Source organism: Notamacropus eugenii, chromosome 6 (genome assembly GCF_028372415.1).
Source record: "Notamacropus eugenii isolate mMacEug1 chromosome 6, mMacEug1.pri_v2, whole genome shotgun sequence".
In the NCBI taxonomy this organism is placed as follows: domain Eukaryota; kingdom Metazoa; phylum Chordata; class Mammalia; order Diprotodontia; family Macropodidae; genus Notamacropus; species Notamacropus eugenii.
Window position 1 is genome coordinate 185,944,257 of NC_092877.1, and position 8,603 is coordinate 185,952,859.

The 8,603-nt window shown below is 36.0% G+C and overlaps 1 pseudogene; it reads right to left on the reverse strand.

Annotated features, from left to right (window-relative positions):
* Nucleotides 1–917: 917 nt before the first annotated feature.
* On the reverse strand, nucleotides 918–1,914 carry LOC140511103 (protein PBDC1-like; annotated as a pseudogene).
* Nucleotides 1,915–8,603: the final 6,689 nt, after the last annotated feature.

The window sequence follows — 8,603 nt, forward strand, 5'->3', positions numbered from 1 at the left end:
AATATCACTACTAAACATATATAATTCAAGTGGCATTCCATGCAAATTCTTACAGGAGAAATTAAGGAAGTTACATGAAGAAAAACACAGCAAAATTATAGCAGTGGGGGATCTCAAATACTGTTGTGTGAAGTTCATAAGTCTAATCTTAAAATAAACAAGAAAGAAGTTAAGGAGGTGAATAAAACTCTAGATAAATTAGATATGATAGATCTCTGGAGAAAACTGAAAGGGAATAGAAAGATTATACATTTTCTCAGCAGTATAGGGCACATATACCAAAACTGACCATATTCTAGGGCATAAAAACCTCACAATCCAGTGCAGAAAGGCAGAAATAAGCAGAGATAGTCAATGCATCCTTATTTTTTTATTTTTTTTATTTTTTTGGTTTCTACTGAATTTATTCTCATCCGTTCTTTATGTGTTCTAGTCATGGCATGAATATTAAAGCATAATTGGTACAATGCCAATAGCTGGCAGGTTGCCATTGTAACCAAACCTGCTTCTAGACATTACAGGAAATAGTATAAATCGTTAACCCACAAATGTACAAGATATATAGCAAACTTGACAGCTGTTATATAGTTGCCCTAGAGTTAGAGCAATTAAAGAGCACATACATTTAAAGAACTATTTAATGAGAGTGCTGGGAAAGAACCAGGAAGGGTAAAAAAGAAAGTCCTTTTTATACAAGTTCCCATATAAAGTTCACAAACACACCCAACAATGTCTCATATTTTTGTATATTTTGTTCAGGTATGGTCTAATATCCATACTAGTCATAAAGTCAATTTTTTTTCAAAATAATTGCTCCTTGAACAGTTCTGAACACTGCCTCTTTTGTACACCCTGAGAAGAGTTTGTATGACACCTCCAGTGGTCCAGTCAGGAGACTACACAGAGCAGATGCCAAATAATGATGTCTCTTTAATCCACAAAGGTCCCTCTGCAAGTTCTCTTGAATATTAGATTCAGTGATCTGAATGCTCCTGCATTCTTTACCTGGACATAGTGCTGTCTTTCTCTGCTGCTCCATTCTGCTGAGCACTGTTGTGAACAGCTCTGTTATAACCTTCCCGGTCCTAGCTATTTCAATAGCAAAAAACTGTATCCTGGTTGCAAAGACAGTGTTTTCTTCACCGTACCCCTGAGTACAGTCCAGTTGCAACAGTGTACCATAGCTGAAATCTTCAACAATACCATTGAACTTCATGCAAAATGGTCTCCATTTTTCTTTAGGTGGTTCTGATTTGAGCTCTTCTGGGTCCAACACATCTATCTTGAGCTTCCCAAAGTTCTCCCGGAAGTCTGAATAAATCTGGTCATCCACTTTAGTGAGTCTTAGGAACAGTGGGTCAACTGAAGAAATCAAATTGTAATAAACCTCAGCATGCTGCATAGCCTTCATGGCCCAAACCATCTCAATGTTAGGCTGTTGTAGGTGGCAGGAAAAGAAATTGAAAATGGGGGGACGATGAGTGCGGCAGCGGAGAAGGGCATGCGGGGGCACGCGCAAAGCGTGGCCCACTCAGGACCGGTTGTCAGAATCAGTCTTGGGGGAGGGGACAGCGGCGAGGGCTGTCACGGGGTCGGGAGCTAAAGAGGAGGCGCTCAGGGCAAGTGCCCCCTCCCCCCCCCCGCCCGCCGGATGTCCCCCCGTGCGTCCCCTCTCCCCCTACCCCCGCCCGACGCTTAAAGGCTCAAAGCCGCGGCCTCGGGGACGTCGAGCGTCGGGGGCGGGGCCTGGGGCCCAAGGCCAGCACAGAGTCTGACGGGGCAGGGGGCGGGCCGGCTGGTACTCACGTCGTTACCATAGGCCTCTGCCAGCAAGGAGAGAGCGTGGGCCGTCCACAACAGCTCCCCGGGGCCCAGCGCATCCAGGCAGTTTCCCCCGCTCCCTGCCGCCATGGCTGCCCAGTAAACGCGCCCCTCCCCCTGACCCTCAATGCATCCTTATCAGATCATAATGCAATAAAAATTAGTGTGATAAAAGGCCGTGTAGAGATAGACCAAAAATTAATCAGAAACCAAATAATCTAATCCTAAAGAATGAGTTGGTTAAGCAAAAAATCATAGAAACAATCAACAACTTCATTCAAGAGAATGACAATAATGAGACAACCTATCAATTCTTATGGGATACTGAAAAAGCATTTCTTAGGGAAAGTATTATATCTTTGAATGCTTACTTGAATAAAATAGACAAAGAGGAGACCAATGAATTGAACAAGAAGCTAAAACAGCTTGAGAAAGAACAAATTGAAATTTCTCAAGCATATATCAGATTAGAAATACTGAAACCAAAGGAGAAATCAATAAAGTTGAAATTAAGAAAGTATTGAACTAATAAATAAAACTGAGTTGCTTTTATGAAAACTCAATAAAATTGATAAACCTTTGTTCAATTTGATTAAAGGTAAGAAAAAATAAAACCAAATTACTAACGTCAAACATGAAATGGGTGAACTCACTTCCAATCAGGAGGAAATTAAAACTATAATTAGAAATCACTTTGCCCAACTTTATGCCCATAAACTCAACAATATAAATGAGATGGATGATTATTTAAAAAAAAACACCATTAACTGTCCAGCTTAAAAGAAGACAAAGTTGAATTCTTAAACGATCCCATCTCCGAAAACTAAATTGAACGACTCATCAATGAACTTCCTAGGAAAAAATCTGCAGGACCAGATGGATTTACAAGTGAATTCCATCAAACATTTGACGAACAGTTAATTCCAATATTATACAGACTATTTGGGAAAATTCGGGAAGGAGTCCTCTCAAATATTTTTTATGATACAAATATGATTTTGATACCTCAACTACGAAGAGAGAAAACAGAGAAATAAAATTATGGACCAATTTCTCTATTCAATATAGATGTAAAAAATTTAAATAACATTTTATCAAAAAGAATGCACCAACTTTTCACTAGAATAATACATTATGATCAGGTGGGATTCATACCACAAATGCAAGGTTCGTTCAATATTAGAAAAAGTATTAGCATTGTTGATCATATCAGCAACAAATCGAACAGAAACCACATGATTATCTCAATAGATGCAGTAAAAGCTTTTCATAAAATACAACACCCATTCCTATTTAAAACACTGCAGAGCATAGAAATAAAAGGAACTTTACATATAATTATAAACAGTATGTACCTAAAACCTTCAGCCAGCGTTATATGCAATGGAGATAAGCTAGATGCATTTCCAGTAAGATCAGGGGTGAAACAAGGATGTCCATTATCACCACTGTTTTTTAATATGGTAAAAGAAATGTTAGAGGTAGCAATTAGAGAAGATAAAGAAATTGAAGGAATTAGAATATGCAAAGAAAGAACTAAGTTATCACTCTTTGCAGATAATATGATGATATACTTAGAGAATCCCAGAGATTCAAGTAAAAAACTACTTGAAATAATAAACAACTTTGGGAAAAGTTGCAGGTTACAAAATAAACCCACACAAATCTATTGTGTTTGTATATATTACTTAGAAAATCTAACAACCAGAGATAGAAAGAGAAGTTCCCTTTAAAGCCAGGGTACACACTGCAAATATTGAGAGTCTACCCATCAAAATGAATCCAGAGACTATATGAACACAATTACAAAACATTTCTCGCACAAATAAAGTCAGATTTAAGTAAGTGACAAAACATCACCTGCTCGTGGGTAGCTGAGCCAATATAATAAAAATGATAATTCTACCTAAATTAATTTATTTATTCCCATGCCAATCAAGCTATCATATAATTATTTTCTAGAGCTGGAAAAATAATATCACAAATCATTGGGAAGAACAAGAAGTTCAGAATATGAAGGGAAGTAATAAAAAAAAATATTAGGAAATGTGTCCTAGCCCTACCAGATCTCAAACTGTATTATAAAGAAGAAATTATCAAAACCACTTGGTACTGGCTAAGAAGAAGAAGGGAAGATCAGAGGAACAGGGTAGGTTCTCAAAACACACTACTCAATCAATATAGCAATCTACCGTTTGATAAAAGCAGGGACGCCAACTTCTGGGATAAGAACTTACTGTTCGACAAAAATTGTTTGGAAAACTGGGTAACAGTATGGATGAATTTAGGCATAGACCAATGCCTGACACTGTACATAAGTCCAAACTGGTACATAATCTAAGTATAAAGATTGGTACTATAAACAAATTAGTGGAGCAAGGAATCATGTATTAGATTTATGGAGAAGGGAAAATATTTGGCTAAACAACAGATAGAAAACATTGTGAGGCACAAAATGGATATGTTGATTAACCTGAAAAATTTTTTGCACAACCAAACCCCATGCAACCAAAATTAGGATGGAAGCAGAAAACTGGGCAAGAATTTTTGCAACTAGTGTCTGTGATAAAGGACTCATTTCTGAAATATATAAAGAACTGAGTCAAATGTCCAAAAACACAGGTCATTCCCCTGTTGATAAGTGGTCAAAGTTTATGAACAGTTTTCAGAGGATGAAATTAAAGAGAGCTATAGCCATGTGAAAAAATGCTCTAGATCTCTATTGATTAGAGAGATACAAATCAAAACAACTCTAAGATACCACATCACACCTATGAGATTGGCTAACAACACAAAACAGGAAGATGATAAAGGTTGCAGAAGATGTGGGAGAGTTGAAAAAGTAATTCATTGTGGGTAGAGCTGTGAACTGGTCATTATATTTGGGAGAGCAATTTGAAACTATGCCCACAGTGCCACAAAAATGGAAATACCCTTTGATCCAGAAATACAGCTTCTAAGACTGCATCCCCAAGAAATCATAAAAATGGAGATAGGTCCCACATGTTCAAAACCGTTTATAGCAGCACTCTTTTTGGTTGGCAAAAACTGGAAATCAAGGGAATGTCCATCAATTGGGGAATGACTTAATAAATTGTGTTTTATGAATGTAATGAAACACTATTGTGCTGTAATAAATAATGAATAGGAAGACTTGAGAGAGAGTTAGAAAGACTTATATGATCTGATGCTAAGCAAAAGGAGCAAAACTAGGAAATCTTTGAGTAAAGCAACTCCCACAGTGTGGGAGGATTTTTTTCTGGTAGACTTAGTACTTCATTACAATGCAAGAGCTTAAACAATTCCCAGCGTTCTTTTAAGGCAAAATGCCTTTCAATTCCAGAGAAAGAACTGTGGGATTCAATCACAGAATGTAAGAGATCATTTTCTTTTTTATTACCTTTTGATTTGTTTTATGATTTCTCCCATCCATTTTAATTCTTCTATGAAACATGAATATGGTGAAAATATATTTAATAGAAATGTGTGTGTAGAAATTATATAAAATTGTAGGCCTTCTCAGGGAGGGAGGGTTGAGGTAGCAGGGAAGGAGGGAAAAAATCTAAGTTATACGGTACTGATTGTAGAATATTGAAAATAAATAAAATAAAATAAATTTTCTTCTTGACATGGAAGCACTGGAAATTACCTACAATAGTCCTAGGAATCTTCCTTTTGAAATCTCTTCAGGAGGCAACTGGTGCATTCTTTCAATATCTATTTTACCCTCTGGTTTTACAATATCAAGACAGTTTTTCTTGAAAATTTCCTGAAATATAATATCTAGGTTCTTTATTTTTTTTTATCTTGGCTTTCAGGTACTCTAATACTTTTTAAATTGTCTTTCCTGGATTTATTTTACAGCTCAGTGGTTTTTCCAATGAGATATTTTAAATTGTTAATTTTAAATTCCTTTGGCATTGTTTTAAAATTTCTTGATTTTTCATAATGTCATTAGCTTCCACCTGCTTCATTTTAATCTTTTTTTATAACAGTTCAAGTTTTTTTATTGATTTCATTGATTTTTTTTCTCATTGCTATCTCAGTGTGATAAAACCACTGTGTTTAAAATGAATTCATTTTGTAGTTTGCACTTTTTGAATATAATAAGAATAATTTCACAATTAGCTTCTGTATTTTTAAAACAATGTATCAAAGCCTTCTGTATGTAGACAGGTTCTACAGGACACTGATTAATAATTTAATTAATGAGACTTCCATCTTGCCAACCAGAATAATACTTTTTTTATTCTAATCTTTATGGAATTATTTTCTTGAGTGAGATTTTGGACCTCTTTTTTCCATCTGGCCAATTCTGCTTTTTAGGACATTTTTCTCCTCCTTTGTTTTTTGGGTCTCTTTTTTGTCATATTGGTTAGTCTATTTTTAAAGTGTTATTTTCTTCAGCATTTTTGGCATCTCCTTTAGCAAGGAGCATCTTTTCTTGCATCACTATGATTTCTCTTCCTGTTTTTTTCTCTGTTTCTCTCACTTGGTTTTCAAAATCCTATCTGACCTGTGCTATATCTGAAACCAAATAATATTTTTTTTCCTGCAGATTTTGGATGTAGGAGCTTTGATTTTGTTGTTTCCTGTTTGTATACTTTGGTGTTCCTTGTCACTAAAGTAAGATTGTGTAGTCTGTTTCATTTTTCCCAGTTTTTGATCATTATCCCAGCTATTGAGTTGATTTTTGAGCTCTTTGTCAAGGTAGATTTCTGCTTCTAGTAGGGGTGGGGGTGTACTGCTAGCCACTCATTCACCTCATAATATGTGGGCCTAGAGTTTCTGAAAAAGTCACTTTCTTGCCCCTGCTCCTGCTGCAGCTGCCATGCACACCTCCTTCCATACCCTCTGCAATCCTGAGTCTGGAGCCTCAGCACTCTACTCTTATACAGATCCCACAGATTTTTTCCAGTGACCTTCTAATTTGTCCTCAGTGTTTTGGAGTTATGAAATCTGGAAACTGCCAGAGGTGCTTGAGATTCAGTCCCCTTAAGGCCTGCTCACGTCCACTCTGTCCTGACATGGCCTGCATTGGGCTGCACACTGCTTCCACTGTGGTGAGATTGACACTTCCTAGGTGACCTTCCACGATATCTTTGACAGGAGATTTGCTTCGCTCAGACATTCTGTGGCTTACAGAGCCCCATAATTTGTTTAGAGTGATTTTTACAGGTATTTGGCTGGATTTGGAGGGAGAATGCTAGCAAGTCCATGCTGTTATTCCACCATCTTTGCTCCACCCTCGTTTATTATGACATTCGAAGGGATATACATAGACAAAAGGTGTGGGTAAATATTAATTTATGAAATAATAGAAAACCTAATTAAGAGTTGCAAAGGGATTTTAATGGGAGAAGATGAAAGAAGGAGGCAGAATAAAGTAAATTACATCACTTTAAGAGTCACAAAAATATATACAAGGATGAAAGAAGGGATTTAGATGAACATTATTTGAAACTTACTCTCTTCAGATTTCGTTAAAGGAGGGAATAACATACTCAGTTAGGTATAGGAATCTACCTTGCCCTAAAAGGCAGTAGGAGGGGAAATGGAAAGAAAAGAGAGGGGGCTGTTAAGAGGGGGAGAGCAACAGTAAGAGAAAAGCGAGGAGGCTTATTGAAGGAAGAACAGATTGAGAAAGGCGGAGGTCAAAAGCAAAATTCTTTTCAGGGGGGAAAGGGAGAAGGGAAAAATAAAAGCATAGATTGGAAGAGAGGAAAAAGGATACAGAGAAAAAAACCAAATGATTGGTATCAAAAATTTTTAAAAAGGTGAACTTACCTCCAGTGAAGAGGAAATTTAAAAATTATAAACTACTTTTCTCAATTGTATGTCCTAAATTTGACAAACTTAATAAAATGGATAAATATTTATGAAAATATAAATTGCCCTGCTTAACAGAAGAGGAAGTAATATATTTCAATAACTCCATCTCAGGAAACGAAATTGAACCAGCCATCGATGAGCTGCGTAGGAAAAAATATCCAGATGTATTCATAAGAAAATTCCATCAAACATTTAAGGAAAAGTTCCTTCAAATAATATAGACGCTATCTGGAAAAATTGAAAAAGGAGTCCTCCAAATTCGTTTTATGACATACCTATGTTTCTGATATCTAAACTGGGAAGAGCCAAAAGAGAAAAAAAAAATTATAGACCTATTTCCTTAATAAATGTACACGCAAAACTTTTAAATGAGATATTAGCAAAAACATTACAGTAAATTGTCATGAGAATAATATAGTTTAATCAAGTAAGATGTATAGCAGGAATCCAGGCTGGTTCAGTACTAGGAAAACTATCAGCATAATTGATCATATCAACAATAAAACTAAGAAACTGGGACTCCATGGAAAGAAAATATTGCATAATAAAAACACAGAGAGAATAGAGAGAAGAAAACATCTAAAGATGAGATCAAAGTGACCTGTGAAAGAAAGAAAAGACTGAATGATGAATGTATTTCTATGGCTTCTGCCATCATTCAATGAAAATTTCATTTGTGGATTATATATAAAATTAGGTACAATTTCATTTATTTTATCTAGAAGGCAGCAAGGTGGTTCAATGAATACAACAGTGTGAATGCAAACAAAATAGGATCTTTTCCTGTTTTTCTTTTAGTATAATCAAATGCCTCTGATTGAATGTTGCCTTTATCAATCAAGAGTCCTTAGAAGGAGTACAGTACAGAAACAAGAGTTTCTTTAACTAGAAATAATATATGTATTTGTATTTTTTTGTTATTTTGATGGGATTAAATATCTTTCCCATCC